Genomic DNA, 19,100 nt, shown 5'->3' on the forward strand with positions numbered 1-19,100 from the left:
GAGGAAGGAAGAGGGAGAGAGAGAGAAACATCAATGATGAGAGGGAATCATTGATGGGCTGCCTCCTGCATGCCCCACACTGGGGAATGAACCTGCAACCCTGGCACGTGCCCTGATCAGGAATCAAACTGTGACCTCCTGGTTCAGAGATTGATGCTCAACCACTGAGCCATTCTGGCTGGATGCGAAAATTGCCATTTTAATTTGGTGAGATTTACCAGTTGTTTTCGGTTTTGTTTAAATAATTCTTACATTATTATGAGATTGTTATGGTATATCCTCTTCCAGATGTTTGAAGTTTTTGTTTTATGCATTTAACTAGGGGCTCAGTCCATGAGATTTGTGCACTTAGGGGAGGGTCCCTCAGCCCAGTATGAACCCTCTCGCATTCCAGGACCCCTCGGGGGATGTCTGCCTGCCATGGAGGCAGGAGAGGCTCCTGCCACTGCCACTGCACTTGCCAGCCAAGAGCCCAGCTTCTGCCTGAGCAGCACTCCCCCTGTGGGAGCGCCCTGACCACCAGGGGGCAGCTACTTTGTTGAGCTTCTGTCCCCTGTTGGTCAGTGCGCATCGTAGTGACCAGTCATTGTGCTGTTTGGTCGAATTGCATATTAGTCTTTTATTGCATAGGATACTTGGTGCACATGCCTTCGTGTCCCAACATTTTCTCAGGAATAGTTGGAAGACTTTTGAGCTTTCAAGCATCTCCCATCTTTCCTCTGTCCTCCTCTCTCCTCCCACACTTACACATTTTTTTGCAATACCATGAAATGATACAACCTTGTCCACCCTCAGGAGTTTTAAAGGTCTCCTTCAGTGTGGAAGGTGAGGATGGTAAGTAACAGAATACTGATGAAATGTGACTTGAACAACAGAAATTTGTTTTTCTCACAAAATAATGAATACACAGGCAGGTGGATCTAGGATTGAATTCATCTGCTCAGTGAGGTCATGGTAAGCGTCTCTCTTCCCACTGTTCCCTCATGGCCACATGATGGCTGCCCCGGCTAGAAGGTGGCCACAGCTCCCATCATCAAAGAGAGGAAAACAGTCCTCTCTTCACTATTGTGCTTTTCATTAGGGAGGAAAACAGCTTCTCAGAAATCAACTATGAGACTCTCTTACATGAGCCCTTGGCCAGAACTGTCCCAACTGCAAGGGACATGGGGCAGTTTAGTGTCAAACTGCTCCTGAAGGAGGTGCCTCAGCCCCGGAGAAGGAGGAGAAGGTGGTGAGGGGAAGGGCAGTTGGGAAGTGTCTGAGGGTGAGCTTCCTGTTTCTGCTGTGAACACTAATGGCCCCGTACATTTCTTCTTGGATTTGTGGAGGAAAGGTGTCCCGAGATTCAGGCATGACTGTTTCAAATCAATTTTCTAGTATCCTAAACTACTCCGTCCAATATGGTCAATATTAGCCACATACAAGTTTTAAAAATATGTTTTTATTGATTTCAGAGAGAGGGAGGGAGAGAGAGAGAAACCTCAATGATGAGAGAGAATCATTGATTAGCTACCCCCTGCACAGCTCCTATGAGGTATCAAGCCTGCAACCCAGCCATGTTCCCTGACGATGAATCAAACCGTGACCTCCTGGATCATGCATGGATGCTCAACCACTGAGCCACACCAGCCCTGAAGCCACATATAACTTTATAAAATTAAATTTAGATTGATTAAAATTAATTAAAATGTAAAGGTCACTTATACATTGAGGTTTCCCTTTTTGGATACCTAGAGAGTGCTGACTTGGTGTATAGACCGGCTGGTTTCCATTCACAGGAACTAGAAACAAAAGGAAATGTGTCTCCCTCAGAGCAAGAGTATTCACATGAGAATGAACACCTTTGACTGATTCAGCCACATATTTGCATGGGTCTCTCTGGTACAGCTTGCCTCCTTCTGAAACACTCACCTACAGATGGCATTCTAGATCTATTTTTCTAAAAAAGTTTTGATGATGGTTTTAATTTTAATTATAGACTAGAGGCCCGGTGCACGAAATTCGTGCACGGAGGGGGGTTGTCCCTCAGCCCAGCTTGTACCCTCTCCAATCTGGGTCCCCTCAAGGGATGTCCGACTCCGCGTTTAGGCCCGATCCCTGGAATCGGGCCTAAACGGGGAGTTGGACATCCCTCTCACAATCCAGGACTGCTGGCTCCCAAATGCTTGCCTGCCTGCCTTCCTGATTGCCCCTAACCGCTTCTGCCTGCCAGGCTGATCACCCCCTAACCACTCTGCTGCCAGCCTGTTTACCCCCAACTTCCCTCCTCTGCCGGCCTGGTTACCCCTAACTGCCCTCTCCTGCAGGGTTGATCATCTCCAACTGCCTTCCCTTGCAGGCCTCTTCCTTCTCAACTGCCCTCCCTTGCAGGCCGGGTGCCTCCCAATTGCCCTCTCCTGCTGGCCATCTTGTGGTGGCCATCTTGTGTCCACATGGGGGCAGGATCTTTGACCATATGGGGGCAGCTATATTGTGTGTTGCAGTGATGATCAATATGCATATTACTCTTTTATTAGACAGGATAGAGGCCTGGTACAGGGGTGGGGGCCAGCTGGTTTGCCCTGAAGGGTGTCCCTGATCAGGGTGGGGTTCCCTTGGGGCGTGGGGCGGCCTGAGCGAGGGGCCTGTGGTGGTTTGCAGGCGGGCCACGCCCCCTGGCAACGCAAGCGGAGGCCCTGGTATCTGGCATTTATTTTCCTTTTACAATTGAAACTTTGTAGCCTGGAGTGGAGCCAAGCCTGGGGCTCCCTCCGAGGCCCGCAGCCATTTGTGTTGGGGTTATAATTGAAACTTTGTTGCCGTAAGCGGGTGGGCCTGGCCAGGGTGTGTGGAAAGCTTTGCTTCCCCTGTTGCCGGCGGCAACCCTGGCCTGCTCTCTCAAGCTCCATTCTGCCGCCATTTGTTTGAATTTGTTTACCTTCTATAATTGAAACTTTGTAGCTTGAGTGGAGGCTTAGGCCTGCAACGGCTGGCAGAAAGCTTGGCTTGCTGTGTTACCTGGGAAACCTTGCTCTCTGTGGCTGTAGCCATCTTGGTTTGGGTTAATTTGCATGCTCGCTCTGATCGGATGGTGGGCGTGGCTTGTGGGCGTGGTTTGTGGGTGTGTCGGGGGTATGGTCAATTTGCATATTTGTCTATTATTAGATAGGATTGTTCCAGTTGTGTCAACGAACTATGGCCCTTCCGGTAGAACCAGGGGTCTGTACCATGTTTCCGTACCATCCTGTGCCAGTGGGACCATTGCTCTTCCTAAGACGAATTTGACTGTGAGTTAAATTCTGGGCTCAGGGAGGCAGGAAAATGATTAATGAAGTGTTTAGTGGAGGGAGTTGTTTTGAATCACTCCTGTTGCAACCAAAGCAATGCTCTTTCTATCCCAAGTGATTTTAAATTTTGTAAACAGCTACTCTGGTGGTTGTTGCTGCTCAAATAGCAAATCAAGCTACACACTGAAGGAAGTGGAATGTAGCTCATTAAGCAATTTTTACTTATATTGAAACCACTTCAAGATGTGAAACAGTGCTTGGGAACTGAACACGAGGCCCTTCAGCCCACGGGCTCTAACCACTGTGCCAGACGGCCAGGACTTGCCACTCATTTTTGTATGGCCTGGGAGCTAATAAGTCCTTACATTTTTAAATGATTAAAACAATTTTTTTTAAAGAATGGCATTAAAAAAAACTCTATAGAATTCAAAGGACAGTGTCCATGAGTAAAGTGTCTTTGGAGAACAGCCTTGCCCGTTTATTGACAGAGGGCCTAGGACCACCTCCTGCCCAGCGGCAGCAGAGAGTCACTGCAGCAGACACTGCATGGCTTAACCTTCCATGTTGGCATTTCTGCCCCTCCCTGCACCGATGGAGAGAACAGACTCCCAGGTCTGGGCGGGACGCCAGCACAGTCACTTTCTGGCTCGTGGTTATGTCCCCATCCAGCCAGCTCTGCAGCCAGGTTGCCAGCCCCATCCCATCCCTCTCTGTGAATTTGCTGTCCAGGTCTCCCCTCTGATCCAGGTCCATCTGAGGGGAGAGTGAGGAAAGAAAGAGCTCCAGAGCCACACACAGCATAGGGGGAGCCAAGTCACGCTCCTCCAGGAACTACTCCAGTGTGACCATCTTCTGCTCAGGGGGCACAGGGCCGCCCCCAGGCCTGGGACTGAGCCACACCCCTCTTCTGGATGCCTCCTGGTGGGGAGTCCTCCTGGCGGCTGAGGGTCCTGTGTCCTGGCATCTTGGGGCGGGGCAGAGTGCTGTGTCCCTGCTGGGCATCAGCTCCTCACTGCAGAAGCTCTTCGGCCTGCGGTGGAGCAGGCCGCATCGGAGGAACCTGGTGTCAGGGTGAGGGGACACAGAGGGACACACGTCAGACTCTCACTCTCGCTCATCTGCCTCCAGTGGGCTCTGTGCTGCCTCCTGCTCACAGAGCAGAGGGAGCCCTGCTGGGGAACCCAGAGCACACTTCTCCCAGGCTGGCATTGGGGATGTCAAGGGCATGCTGGAATTCTCTAGAAGTTCACAGTGGGGTTTAAAAACAAAATAAGGTGCAAGCAATATGCAGAGCTTCTATTAAAGCTGAAATTAGCCACAGCTGTGAGGCCCCACACTCCTTAGCCCTTGGAACAGCGCAGACAGACCATCTTCTGCACCATTAACAAGCTGAAACACCGTAAAGGAATACACTCACCCTGTATCCTATGACCATGATGGATTGGAACTACTGGACCTATCCCCATCTGGAAGCTGCAGGAACCCAGCAGAGCCCATGGAGGCCCAGATCTGCCCCTGCTCTGGTGACTGCCACCTCCTGCCATCACCTTCCAGCCTGGAGCAGCCTCGTGCAGGCGTCTTCTAGATGGAGGGCCAACAGGAAGGGAAGGAAGGCATGGGGAAGATGAGTCAGGGTTCAGACTCAGGCCCCCAGTCCTGGTTCAGGCAGCATCAGTCTGCGGGATGGCTCAGCAGCCCAGGAGACAGCTCCACCTGCCAACTCCTGGCCCATGAAGACATCTGGATGCTCAACTTGCCAGAGACACAGCCTGCTGTTTCACATGCTAGTTAGGAGTCACGTGTCCTGGGATTTGTCCAGGAAGACCTGCGGTCACTAACACAGCAGGTACCATTTATCACCTGATTCCCGTGTGCCAGGCACTTTGCTAGAAACCACAGGTGCATTTGCAAAAGAACAAAACAAAAACCACCCCCAACTCATTCAATTCTCAAAGCAACCTCGCAAGGCTGTATTAAAACAACCTTCAACAGGTAAGGCAAGTGAGGTCACAGTTCAGCCGGTCCCACATCCAGAGAGTGGCAGGTGGCAGTTGAACCCACCGCTGTCTGGCTCTGCAGCCGTCCTTCACACCACCCAGCCCCTCTCTGCAGTTTTAAATCTTTGGCACCCATCTTCATGAGTACACCCGCCCTGGCCCATCTTGTGACACCCTCTCCCAGCATCAACACTCAGGGAGTGGAGGCATGGGCAGGGGCACGGTTGTGAATCCCACTTCCTCAGGCCTGCTCAGAGGTGTCACGTTAGTGGGGGAGCACGCTGGGCAGAGGGAGGGAGGGGGCTCTCAGGAGGGAGCATCAGCTTCCACAACCAACTCCTACAGCGAGGCTGCTTTGGTCTCATTGAGGCTGGGAAGGGCCAGGTGTCCTCTGAATCGTGTACTGTGCTTTTCCACACACAGTGATGCCGATTCTCAGGGAGCCCCACCCCAGAGCCCCCGAGCCAGAACCCCCGGTTCCAGCCTGTGTCCAGGCAGCCCAGGTGAGCATGTGGCAGGCTGCAGTCTGAGAAGCACAGCATCAGACCATGATCTCCAGGGCAGGGCTTTGGTTTCTCTCCAGCCACCGGTGCACAGTGCTCTGTAGACAGAAACAGAGATGATGGGAGGCAGAGACCATGCACATACAGGCAGTCCTCAGGTTACATCGAACTCGACGTACGTCGTTTTGTGGTTACATCGCCATCACCCATCTATAATAATAAAAGCCTAAGTGACCATCACAACCAAAGGGATGACAGAACAGGTTGCGTGGCATAACCAGGCCCTCAGGGGGGGTTAGTGAGGGGTGACCAAACAACTGAGCAGCAGGCTGCATTGGATGACCAGGCCAGCAGAGGGGTTAGTGAGGGCCAACCAAATGACTAAGCAGCAGCCTGTGTGGGGTGACCAGGCCCATAGGAGGGGCAATTGGCACCAAGCAGGCTGGCCGGGTGGGGGGGAGGTTGGGAGGGGCGCAGTGAGGGGCATCCAAGCCTTCAGAGGAGGGCATTGAGCGGCAAGCAGGCTGGCACGGGGGCAATTAGGGGCAATCAGGTTGGCAAGAGGTGACTAGGGCAGCAGAGGTGGCAGTTAGGGTGATCTGGCAGGCAGGCAGGTGAGCAGTTAGGAGCCAGTGGTCCCAGATTGTGAGAGGGATGTCCAACTGCCTGCCAGGGGATCAGGCCTAAACCAGCATTTGGACATGCCCTGAGGGGTCCCGGATTGGAGAGGGTGCAGGCTCGCCTGAGGGGACCCCCATGGACAAATTTCATGCACTGAGCCTCTAGTATATATATATAAAAGTTCCATCATTTCGATGTATGTACATACATATGTGCTTGATGTATTTTATTATTTACTCTATTTACCCCTAGTAAAACTCAGGAATTGTTATCTCTCTTTTAAATTCTTTTTACATCACTGCTGTGTATGTGCTCCCTGTGAGTGACGTCGGTGCTTATGTAGGTGGGTTCCGATTCACAGCGAAAATCCCGTTAACTGGCGCTGTAGGAGCAGATCACCAAAGTAACACAAGGACCTACTGCATTGCCTTCAGGACCAACCACAAGACTAGGGGCTTAGCAAGTATGTGACAAAACTTGCTGTTGAACAGGTTTCCTTTGTTTTTGGGGGGTGGGGAGCAGGCATCATGCGTGCTGCCTAACTCATAGGACACGCTCAATACGTCTCTACTGAGCAAAGAGTTTGTATTCTGTGTCACCAGGCTCTACTATTGCAGGCCAGAGAATTTGCTATGTGGCCAGAGAAAGCTCAACCATGTATGATAAGGGGAACAAGACAATCACGGGAGCACTAAAACCCTCCAAGGGTCCCTCTGTGAGGAGGGGACCATCACCGGTGCACGGAGGCACCGGCTCAGTAACAGGCGCACGTGCAGCTTCAGGAAAGCTCCACGGAGACATGAGGGTTTCCTAAGGCAGCTGACATCCAGGGCTCAGAGCTGCAGAGCAGCGCTCAGCAAACTCGCTCTGTGGGCCCACTCCAGCTCGCAACCCTTTTTTTTGTTGTTAATCCTGATCCAAGGATATTTTTTTCACTGATTTTTAGAGAGAATGGAAGGAGTTAAAGGGAGGGAGGAGCAGGGGAGAGAAACATCAATGTGAGAGAGACACAATGATTGGATGCCTCATGCACAAGCCCTGACCAAGACTGGTGGATCGAGCCTGCAACTGAGGTACATGCCCTAGACTCGATTCCAACTTGAGACCCTTCAGTCCAGGGGCTGATGCTCCAACCACTGATCCACGTCAGCTAGGATGTGCTACTCACTTTGTATGGCCTGGGAGCTGATAAGTCTGTACATTTTAAATGATTAAAACAATTTTTTAAAAGCATGACATTAAAACAACTCTATAGAATTCAAAGGACAGTGTCCATGAGTAAAGGGTCATTGGAGCACAGCCTTGCCTGTTTATTGACAGAGGGCCTAGGACCACCTCCTGCCCAGCGGCAGCAGAGAGTCACTGCAACAGAGACTGCATGGCTTAACCTTCCATGTTGGCACTTCTGCCGCTCCCTGCACAGATAGAGAGAAAGCCTCCCAGGTCTGCACAGTCCTTTTTGGCTAGTGGTTATGTCCCCATCCAGCCAGCTCTGCAGCCAGGTTGCCAGCCCCGCCCCATCCCTGTCTGTGAATTTGCTGTCCACGTCTCCCCTCTGGTCCAGGTCCATCTGAGGGGAGAGTGAGGAAAGAGCCCTCCAGGGCCACACACAGAGTAGGGGGAGCCTGGTCACGCTCCTCCAGGAACTACTCCAGGGTGACCATCCTCTGCTCCGAGGGCACAGGGACACCCAGGCCTGAGGCTGGGCCACACCCCTCTTCTGGATGCCTCCTGGTGGAGAGGCCCATTCTGGGTGGCGGGTACTCCTGGCGGCTGAAGGTACTGCGTTCTGGGGTGCTGGCATCGTGGGGCGGGGCAGAGTGCTGTGTCCCTGCTGGGCATCAGTTCCTCACTGCGGAAGCTCTCGGGCCTGCGGTGGAGCAGGCCGCATCAGAGAAACCTGGTGTCAGGGAGAGGGGACACAGAGGGACACACGTCAGACTCTCACTCTCACTCACCTGCCTCCAGTGGGCTCTGCGCTGCCTCCTGCTCACAGAGCAGAGGGAGCCCTGCTGGGGAACCCAGAGCACACTTCTCCCAGGCTGGCATTGGGGAGGTCAAGGGCATGCTGGAATTCTCTAGAAGTTCACACCGGGATTTAAAAACAAAATGAGGTGGGAGGAAATGCAGAACTCCTGCTAAAGCTGAAATTAGCAACAGCTGTGAGGCACCACACTCCTTAGCCCTTGGGACAGCGCAGACAGACCATCTTCTGCACCATTAACAAGCTTAGACACCGTAAAGGAATCTCACTCACCCCGTGTCCTCTGAGCATGATGGACCGGAACTCCCAGCCCTGTCCCCATCTGGAAGCTGCAGGAATTCAGACTCGGAGGATGGGTAGCTCACCCAGGTGCTCAGAGCTGGTCAGTGAGGAGATTGGATCGGAACCCAAATCCGTGAAAACTCCCAGGCCTGAGCCTCAAACTGCATGATGTGCCCTATGGAGGCAAACCCATCAAGCTTTGAAGAACTTGCTAATTGTCTTCTTTAAATCATATGGATAACCCCAAGCACAGAGCGGAGATTCAAGGGCACTGGAAAGTGCCCAGAAGGAAGGCCGACTTACCCTTCAGGCCGCGAGGTGAGCGGTCACTGGAAGCATCCCTGCGGCTCTCTAAGCTGCCTGGCGGGGACCCTGGGAGGAAAGGACCACCCTGAACCAAAGGGCCGCTGACCCAGTCTAGCCCAGACTACGCCATCCAGTCTGCAAACGAGACAGAACAGAGTGATTCTGCCACAGCTCAGGGAGCGCCCTCAGAAGGACAGACCCGGGTTCTGGAGATGCCCCAGGAGGGGTCCCGCCTCCCCTGAGCTCCAGGCCCCGTGCACAGTGGGCATGGGCTGTGCGGGATGAGAGCCTGTGCTTCTGTGTCTGTGAGGTCTGGGGCTGGGGCTCAAACAGTGTTGTTAACAGAGGAAATTTCAGCCAGAACTCTGGTATAGACCAAACAGGGCGGCTCTGGGAAAGGAAGGGTTGGAGGGTGGGGAGCCCACCCTTAGGACACATGGAACTTCTAGAATATGTGGAAACATGCTGCCTAGACCAGGACAGTGGCACCTGGTGAGGGCGGGAGCCAGGACAGGGCAGAGTGTGAGCGCCCACGTGTGCACAATAGAGCTGGTGCCCGCTCTAGGGGCGGCTTCACCTCGGTGGTCTGAGGGGGCGGGTACTGGGGCCTCAGGAGGAAAGACTCCCCTTCACTGGAGGGTTGTAAGCAGGAGCTGCATGCTTAGGCCCCTAGGGGAGGCAGGGAAGGGGTGTTGAGGAACTGTGGGTCCCCATTCTCACTTCAGCATAACACCTCCACTTTCACCTCCTGTGTGTGTGGGACTTGCACACAGGCCTTACTTGAAGGACAAGCACTGTTGATGGGAACAGGTGTGAGAACCCAGGCTGAGGGGCACCATGCACCGTCCACTCCCCGTGCTGCCTGCGGTTGGGAACTCGAGCGCCCGGAACCGCTCACAGGGGCTGTCCTCTGAAGTCTAGCCCGCGGGGAACATAAGGCTGGAGAGTCGGCAGACCTGGAACATCCACGGGGATCCTGGGCCTTTTGCGAGACAGCCACCTCTGACTCTGGCCCAGCCCCTGAGTCCTGGTCGTGTCCATGTCCTGGAGGAGGGAGGGACAGGTGGACCGTGCCCTTAGGGAGCCTGTGCCTGCCTGTCCTATCTCTCCCCTGTTTCTCCTGCCGGGACAGCCTCACACTCGGGACTCTATCTGACTTAACTTTAAGTCACACTTCCGCCTGCGCAATGACTGGCACTCCAAAGGACAGCAGTGTCCTGGCCTAAGGGCCATGCAGCACGGACAGCTGACACTTAGTGTCCCGGGAGCCCCTCCCCCCTCCAGGGCCAGCTGCACCAAAAGCAGGGCCCTGAGAGCAATTCTCTCCCAGGGGCCTGGGCTCTCCAGGGGCTGGAGGAAGGAAAAGGAAAGAACCCCCACCTGAGGGAGGATGCGGGCTCCCTAGAGACTGAGCCTGCACCAGCAGCTCCTCCCAGCAACGTCCAGTATCCATGGGCCACCAGTCACTGCTCTTCCCTGAGAAGGACTAAGATGCCCCGGGCCTCAGGCCTGCCAGATGCTCTCTGACAGCAGCCCTGGACACCCTCCACACTGACACTTGGGTCTCCATTTTGCAGACAGTTCTAGGTCCACCTGAGCGTGAGCACTGGGCTGCCAGGGAATCGCCATGAGCAGGGCTGGGTGTGCAGTGTGAGGGGCCCTCGGGCAGGCTCCGCAGGCGTCTGGACAGGCCTGGGCTCTGGCTCAGGATGGGATCCAGGCTGAGACAGCCCGAGGGTTAGCCTGGAGGGCTGGGTCTGGAGCCACACAGGCCGCTGGCAGGCCCAGGGGAGGTGGTGCTCCCGGCTCCTGCTGGAGCCCAGGCAGGGCTTCTGCTCTGCCCAGCCTGGGAGACCTGACCCACTGCTGAGTGCCCACAAGGGACACGGAGTAAGCCCGCCCCAGCCACACACGGCACCGAGCCCCTGACACCCAGCAGTGAGTGGCTGCTGTTTCAGTGTCTGGCCAGGAGCACAGAGGCAGACACTGGCCTGCCCTGTGCTCACTCACCTCATCTTCTCCCAGGGGTGCTTCTGATTTGTAAACAAGGGGCCAGGTCCTGAAGCTGCCCCAGGCAGCCTTGAGGGCAGGGACCCTGTCTGTCTTTGCTGGGCTTGTCAAACCACGGTGATGCATGCCAGAGCTTCCAGAACCTGTGGGAGGTAAGATAATGAAAAATCATAACCCCGTGTCTTCTCGTCAGGTTCTAACACCCCGCGACAGTCACTTTCAGCTCTTTCTGCTGTCCTCAGATATTTCATCTCTGGGTTAGAAGCAGAATGTCTTTTTAAGTTTTGAGCTTTATTTCTCCCTTTCTGTTGCGTATTTTAAATTTCCAATTGCTCTTCCCCAAATGCTCCTTTTCATAGCATCCTGCTCTGGTTTCACCGTGCAGAGTGGCTTACTCTGAGGTCATGACGGGCATTTTAAAGCTTCTGTCTCTGAGCCTAATGCCCGCTGGCTCTGTTGCTCTCACATTGGTTTGTCTCTGGTGTTGCAGGCGCTCCTCAGGTGTCCGGGGACCCTGTCCTCTCATGGGCTCCCCCTGGCAAGATGTGACCCCACTGCTCTGCTGGGAATGTCTCCTGCTAGTCAGATGCCTTGAAGAGGATGTAACGTCCCATCTAAGATGCGAGCACACATGGCTACTGGCATCTGGGAGACATCCAACCTGTCCACCCCTTCTGAATCCCCTTGTTTTTCAGTCTAGGACAACTGCCCTCCACTCCATGGACCGGCCTCCAGTGCAGGGACCCTGTCAAGTCTCCTCCCTGGAGAATAAACCTCCAGAGTTGCCTGATTTTAGCCCAAACTCTGCTTCACCTCCGTTCGGGAGCCACTTGGTGCCACCAATTCCTGAGCAGTGGTGTGGGTTCCAGGGCTCAGGCCCCGGTCTCCAGATGGCGGAGTTACCCTCCCAAAGTCGCACAGCTGTAGGCGGAGCCGAGCTCTGAACCTGTGTCTGTGGAACACCAAACCTGCCCACAGCTTCACCCACTTGCTGACCACCTCTCAGTCTGAGAGGCGCCTCCTGCCCCTGTCTTTGGGAAGGACCTCGGGCCAAGATGCTCATCCCTCTTGGTTCTGGAGGGACCCATGACTCACCGTGCCGGGTCATGGAGGTGGAGCTGGAAGGAGCTGTAGTGATGGCTGCGGATGAACTGGCCCCAGAGCCCAGCTCTGATGGCCGGGGCTTGGTGGCTGGGTCAGCAGAGGCATCCGTGCGCTCAAGGCTGCCTCTGGGTGGGGCCACTCCCTTCGGTATGAGGTCCCCAGGGCCTGGGGCAGAGAAGGACAGTGAGAAATGGGGCTGCAAAATCTCATGCCAAGGTGGGGCGATCACAATGAGGCCTAGAAGCAGAGGCAGCAGGGCCCAGGGAGCCCAGGGACAAAGCTGGGCTGTGTGCCCCATGGGCTGGGGTCTAAGGGGAGGCCCTGGCGGCAGCCTGAGCTGGAGGCCCCGGGCGGCTGGCCCTGGCTCTACCCATGGCTCACAGAGTGAGCCCCCAGCAGCTGGGAGAAAAAGGATGAGCTCAGGAGGCTCAACAGAATGTTGGTAAAAGTCCAACATATTAACTACTGGGCCCAGCTGCCGTGTCACTCAATCCCTGATGTAAGAAGACCAGGCCTGTGGCTTCTCAGGACACCCCTGACCTGTGGTCCAGGCCCTCAAGGACCAGGATGTGCACCCTGCCAACAGGCTTCCCTTATGATTTCAGAAAGAAGCTCATTGTCACCCAAAGAGTCATTTATTTAAGGAGTCTTCATCGCTACATGGTGACTTTGACTCAAGAATGATTTTTACCTTCTATTTATTGCAATCTCTGAATTTTCTACTGTGAACATATACGCTTGGCAAAGTTAAATAAAATACTAGTAAAATCAACAACAACATTGGGTGGGGGGAAACATACCTAAAAGACCTTTAACTACCTCCTAGTAGGAGAGTGGGATGGGCTCTCCAAATACAAGTGAAAAATGAATGCGGTTGGAGATCCTGGGAGCATCAGGAAAAAGCTGTTTTGCACAGTGTCCTGCCCCAGGCAGCTGGAGGGCTATGGACCCAGACCCACGCCCACTGTGGGGATTCGGGCGCCTCCACACTCTCCCAGGACCTGACCCCCCCCCTGGGCCTCAGACACCCAGTACCTGGACTCACAGGGAAGTTGTAAGCACCTAAGCCTTGCAACTTGAAATCAAGGGAAAATTTGGATTCTGCAGGATAACCTTGATGAGAAGCAAGATTCAAGTCTGGTGGGATGAATCTGACAGGCGTCCACAGCGTGAGGTCAGCGTGAGGAGCGGCGGAGAGGCGGAGGGGCGGAGGTGCCAGACAGCAGCCAGGGCAGAGAGACCGCGTTTCCAACAGCATGCTGGGCAGGCAGGCGGGGGACCAGCACGTGGCAGCCCAGGAGTCAGAGCGGTGCATGCCACGAAGTCAGTGCCACATCAACTGACAGCAACAGTTCAATAGTCACCCGTTTACTTTTATGGTGACCTTGTGCTTATAGTGACAGTGGTTTTCCACTCACAGGACTGATAAACATCTTCCCTTTTAAAGTGGAAATGGCAAGTTGATTCAAGGGAAAGCATGCAATAAGCATACAGGTGATACAGACTTTGCAAAATGATGGAGATGGTATGAGGATGGCTGGAGACAGAAAACAATGCAGTAACTAAAGGCCTCTGTGGACCAGCGCTCCCGGCGGATGGTGACTGTGAGCTGATGTCCTGTCTGTCCACTGCTGCCCTCACAGCAGCATCCAAGACGTCAGAGGACCTCAGCACGGTCCTACAACGTCACTCTGAGCTGAACCCTGGCTCGGCAACATCAACCCAATTATTTGAGATGCTGAGTGGAGCGGTAAATTCTTCAAAACACAGAACACATCTAAAAAGGGACTGCTCCGCAAAAGCCAAGATTCTGTGCTCTGACACAGGAAGTGGAGAAAAGGGCAGCAGGTTTAAAGTTAGCTGCCCACAAATGAGTCTTAAAACTATCTCACTTGACAGGGACCACAGAGTTTCGGAAGCCTAGTGACCGCTGATCAGTTCTGCGCTGCACAGGGCCATGGTCTCTAAGCTCGCAGGTGCGAGAGAGGGGGCGGAAATGGTCCCAGGGACCTGGGCATGGATGCCCGAGGCTCCCCTCACACTGGCTGCCCTGGAATACGGTCCAGAGGCTGTGACAACTGGTCTCTTTTGAAGTCAGAATCCACGTTGGTACTTTAAGCTTGGCTTGCAATTTGGGTCTGGAGGAGGGGTCCACTATGGGTCATCTGGCCTTTAGTTACTATTTTTCTGTTTGTTTCTTTGTTTGAAATTCAGGCATGAAGGAGGGTACATCAGGAAGACACTGCTGAAGCCAAAGGATTAGGAATCCTCTGTGTCTGAGAAAGGGAGAGGCTAGTCAGAAGCGGGTGCGATGTCAGAGGAGGACCAGAACCTCAGGCGTGTAGAGAAAGCCGGGCGGGCAGATAGAGACTTGGCCTTGTCCTCGATTCCGCGTCTCCAAAAGCGATTCTTTTTGAGCTGAGTTGCTAAATTGTTAAACCCCCGGATAACACGAGAGAGGAAGGAAAAACAGAACAAAATAGCAAATAAATAAAATGAGTCATAACAAATGACTACATTAGCTAAATGTTCTTGGGAGATCAGAGTCTTGTCCTGCCCAGGAGAGTTGGAAACTATACCCACGGCACAACCAGAATCAGGACTCAGTGAACCGTTATGCCCTGACTCCACTTAATTCATTTAGTGGCATCCTTCTGCCAACGCTTTACTGAGCACGTGAGAAGGATTCTATATTGCTCTAGGAGCTGATGCCTTAGACTATTTTTCAATGTCAATGTGTTAATTAAATAAGAATTTTTATTAGTTTAGGACCTGGTTTTCTTACTCCTCCACCCTAACGACAAGCTCCCTGACAACTTGGCTCGCACACAACTAACTCCTGCTCCTGTTCAAAGACCTTGGAACACTTCCTGGGATGCTTCTTGCTGCTGCAACAGGATAGTCTGAGCTGCTCACTGATAATCCTTGTACATCTAACACAGCCTCTCATGGAAGGATGAGTTTGAAATACCTCTGTTTCATACCAAAACCCTGTGAACACATTGAGAATTATTCCCATTTGGATCCCTCCGCATCCTCTCCTGCAAACCTATACTTCGTGACCTTTGAATTATGGAGTCTTCTCAGAGCAGACAATTGGCCTAACTTCCTGAACATGTCATGTAAATGGGCATAACTGGTTTATCTGATTTCTGATTTAGGATTCAAGTCCATAGCAGGACCCCTGTTATTACTCTTTCCACAGCACCAACTGGTGGCCACAGCTCACACCACAGGAGAAACGACCCACTGTGCAATGTTCCAGGCTTGGTCAGCACCTTCAGGGACCAGAGCAGCTTTAACTGCAGGCAGTGCTCACAGTGGTTATGAGTTCAGGCTCCATAATCTGTCAGCCCCGAGTTCAGATCCCAGCTCCACCCCATATCCTCTGGGCAAGTGCTTAACCTTGTCCAGCCTCACTTGCCCAGCCCTGCAAAGGGGATAGGAATCGTGGCTGCCTCACATGGCAGTTGGAACTAAAGGAGAGACATAAAGTGGGAAACTAGCTAAAGGGTGCTGAGCCCAGAAAGAGCACCTATTACATGGCTGCCGTCACTAATATCTACCACTGACCTGCTCACTTATTACATGGCTGCCGTCACTAATATCTACCACTGACCTGCTCACTCACAGATCCGAACAGTTGTTTGTTTTGTTAATCCTCACCCGAGGATATTTTTTCCAGAGAGAGTGGAAGGGAGGGGTAGTCAGAGAGAGAAACATCTATGTGAGAGACACATGGATTGGGTGCCACCCACACACCTCGACCGGGCCGAGCATTGAGCCTGCAACTGAGGTACGTGTCCTTGACCAGAATCAAACCCTGGACTCCAGTCTGAGGGCCGACCCTCTAACCACTGAGACAAACTGGCCAGGGCAGTCAAGCATCTTTTCTCTGAAAGTTTTGCTAGCTCAGCTAGGCTGGTTATCGTTAAGTCAACTTAGAGAATCACGCAAGTAGAAGTGGTGAATGTAAAATAAAAGTTTGTAGCCTGAATGAAAACCTGAGGCCAAGACGCCTCTAGATCAATGTTAGTAAGCTTCATTATCATTTACCTGCATGTGAGCGTTTTACCTAATCAACTCCTATAAAGACTGGGAATGCAAGTATGAGTCCCTAACACTGGTATGGATGCGTGTGCACACTTTGTTTTTTGCGTTTCGAGGGACACACCAGGACCTGCCGTGGTGACTGTCACCCAGAAAGGCATGTGCACAGGTCACACTCAGAAGGCGCTGGTCACGGGCCCTCGGTGCTGTCACAGCCGCTCCTGAGAGGGCCCGAGTCCCAGGCATGGGCTGGTCTCAGGAAGCCCTGGTGTCCTTCATAAATGTAAATTCTCAGGGTGCACGTCTGGCAGGCTTATAGGTAAGTCATGTAGGACATGATATTTAAAAGTAAACTTCAAAACTAAATCATGTTTAAGGCAAGTAAGATGCACTTTCCCCCTCTCCCAAACCTTAACATCCCTGAAATCAGGATGCAGCTTCGAGCCTGTCTCACAGTCACTGTTGGCCAGGTGGCAATTCTGACAAAATCGTCACTGCCACAACCCACTTATCTTCCTTTTATGTGAGCACCCTTGTCCTGACAGCCTCTTAGAGTCCATGAAATACATACAGCACGTGCAACTAGAAATCCACTTCAGAACCTAAGGCGACTCCACACGACAACCCTGAATGACGAGTACAGTGCACCCCGTGGTGGCAGGACTCAAGGCCACATCAGGCTGGAGAAGAAACCAGACCCGCTTTTCAAAGTGACAGAACGATCAGAGCCACAGGAGGCCTTGCTGGAGACCTTGCCGCTGTCCATGACGCGCTCAATGCACCGCGGAGCTCCCTACAGAAACGGCCTATTGTAGGCCTGGAGGAAACCGGGAACCCAAACACATCCGCAGTGGAGCTTGTCTCTGCGGCAACTGTGTGGACATCAGCTCTGGATATGCGAGGCCCTCCCACAGTGTCCATGATGCGTGAGGCTCCTCATGCTAAAGGACCTGAATTGTTCTGGGACGAAAGTGCAGCAACACTGACGGGGTTTACATTTTCTACTTGGGTGTGCACATACCTCAGGAGGCAGATGTGCATGTGTGGAGCATGCCCGCTTCAGGCTCCTACACACACACACACACACACACACACACACACACACATACATGTGCGCACCCAGCATGCACTGGCAGTGTCCTTGGTTCTCCCCTGTCCCTGAGGGCGACCTGAGATGCTCCCCTTCACTTCCTGCCTGCAGCCAGGTCCGCCCCCTACCTTTTCCCTTGCACCCCCTGCGGGCGTCTTGCTCTTCTGTCCACTTTGAGCAGCATGGGGTGGCCTCCAGGGGCTCCAGCTGCGATTGAAGAGGCTGAGAAGTACTGGGCGAGGCCTGGTCTGGTTGTTCTCTGGAACCCCCTTTCTTTCCTTTGATGAATTTCATAATTGCTTTGGCTCCAATCCAGCGCTTCTTCCTGTAAGAGGAAGGTTTTTAGGACACAGCCAACCCTCACTGCCTCCCCGGGTGCCCTACGTGAGCTGGGATTTCCTTCACCAGCCTGGGAAGGCTGCGGTTAATCTGGTTCCGAATGAGGGTGCTCTTCGCCATCCTCGGGGCAGGAACCCACACTAGCCCCTCGGGGAAACAGAACCTCCAACCCAGCTCTCAGCTCTCCATTCCTGTGCCAAGTGCAGGAAGCGGTGCTGTGCTGACCTAATCATGCTGGTTGGCAAAATTCCACCAAAATGCCATTTTCAGAAAGGGTCAGGGACCTCCTCATTTTCCGTTAGAGTTAATACTACGTGGAATAGGCTGGTATACTCTGGCTGTTCCCGGCATTGAGGAGTCTGGGTGAGGGGAAGAGGGCAGGAGAGTGGGCTGCTTCAAGTAGACACAGTGAACCTGGGCGGGAGCCCAGTGGTTGGGGTGTCGGCCTGAGCACTGAAGGGTGGTGGGTTTGATTCCCCCGTCAAGGGCACATACCTGGGTTGCAGGTTCGATCCCCGGCCCCGGTCGAGGTATGTGCAGATGGAAACCAATTGATGTCTCTCTCTCACATCGATGTCTCTCTCTCTCTCTCTCTCTCTCTCTCTCTCTCTCCTCTTCTCCTACCTCCCTCACCTCCCTCCCTCCCTTCTACTCTCTTCTAAAAATCAATGGGAAAAATATCCTCGGGTGAGGATTAAAAAAATAAGTAAATAAATAAAAACAGTGAACGTAAAGGTAATATATTGCAGCTCACAGGCATTCTAATGTCACAAGGACCACAGCTGGGTTCTGATCCTGGCTCTGCCATGAAACAGCACTGTGCTTACACAAGCCACTCCATTTCCTCATCGGTGCCTCAATTTCCCTGTCAACAGCAGGGTCAGGCGGAGGTTCTGAAATTCTGTGGTTCTGTGATTTCTACAGAGAGGCCCTGCCGGATTCATGGGGATTTGACCTCAAGGCTGGGCTGGGACAGGACAATGGGAAGGTCCAGCTCCTGGGCTCAGGCCCGGGCCCAGGGGAAGCCCTGCTGGACGGAGGCCGGCAGTCTCGGGGACTGAGCCGGCCCACCACCGGGGCTGCTGCTCTCTGCAGAAGGGAACTTGTTTGGGAACCTGCCCTGGGGGGGTCCAGTGAACCCAGAGGAATGGAGGTCTGAAGAAAGGGTTCCTGTGCTTGAAGACGGGGATGCGGGTCCAGGCGTCTGACCCAAGCTTCCTTCCCAAAACAGAAACATGGTTTTCTAGGTCCTGCAATCTTGAGACCAAACCTGATACGCCTGTTTTAGTGGCTCTAAAAGCCCAGACTCTCTGCCCCTTAAACAGGCTCCTGGCCAGCTGGCCTTCACCTTCCCTCATAGGGTAACCCTGAGTAAGGAGGGCGGGACCGAAAGAAAGTAAATTCGTTCCGTGCTGGGAGGGACCTGCACACAGGGCAGCTGCCATACAGCGGAAGGTACAGGCCCAACAAACTGGTCACTGCTCTAGATGCTACAGCTTCCCTACTCGTGAAAGAGCAAGCTGCTGTTCCGTGTGTAAGTTACTGACG

At 53.3% G+C, this 19,100-nt stretch overlaps 1 long non-coding RNA gene across 3 annotated transcripts; it reads right to left on the bottom strand.

Annotated features, from left to right (window-relative positions):
- Nucleotides 1–7,666: 7,666 nt before the first annotated feature.
- Nucleotides 7,667–18,003, bottom strand: LOC114229846 (uncharacterized). 3 transcript variants are annotated; one of them, XR_008558583.1, is made up of 8 exons: nt 17,342–18,003; nt 13,187–14,499; nt 12,065–12,238; nt 10,970–11,112; nt 9,740–10,003; nt 8,957–9,025; nt 8,645–8,828; nt 7,667–8,287 (listed from the first exon to the last, which is right to left on the bottom strand). It is a non-coding gene; the product is annotated as an uncharacterized LOC114229846 (long non-coding RNA). The 3 variants fall into 3 exon arrangements; XR_008558581.1 differs by having other exon boundaries at nt 13,119–14,499; XR_008558582.1 differs by having other exon boundaries at nt 8,957–9,094; nt 13,119–14,499.
- Between the last annotated feature and the right edge of the window lie 1,097 nt (nt 18,004–19,100).

Source organism: Eptesicus fuscus, chromosome 16 (assembly GCF_027574615.1).
Source record: "Eptesicus fuscus isolate TK198812 chromosome 16, DD_ASM_mEF_20220401, whole genome shotgun sequence".
In the NCBI taxonomy this organism is placed as follows: Eukaryota; Metazoa; Chordata; class Mammalia; order Chiroptera; family Vespertilionidae; genus Eptesicus; species Eptesicus fuscus.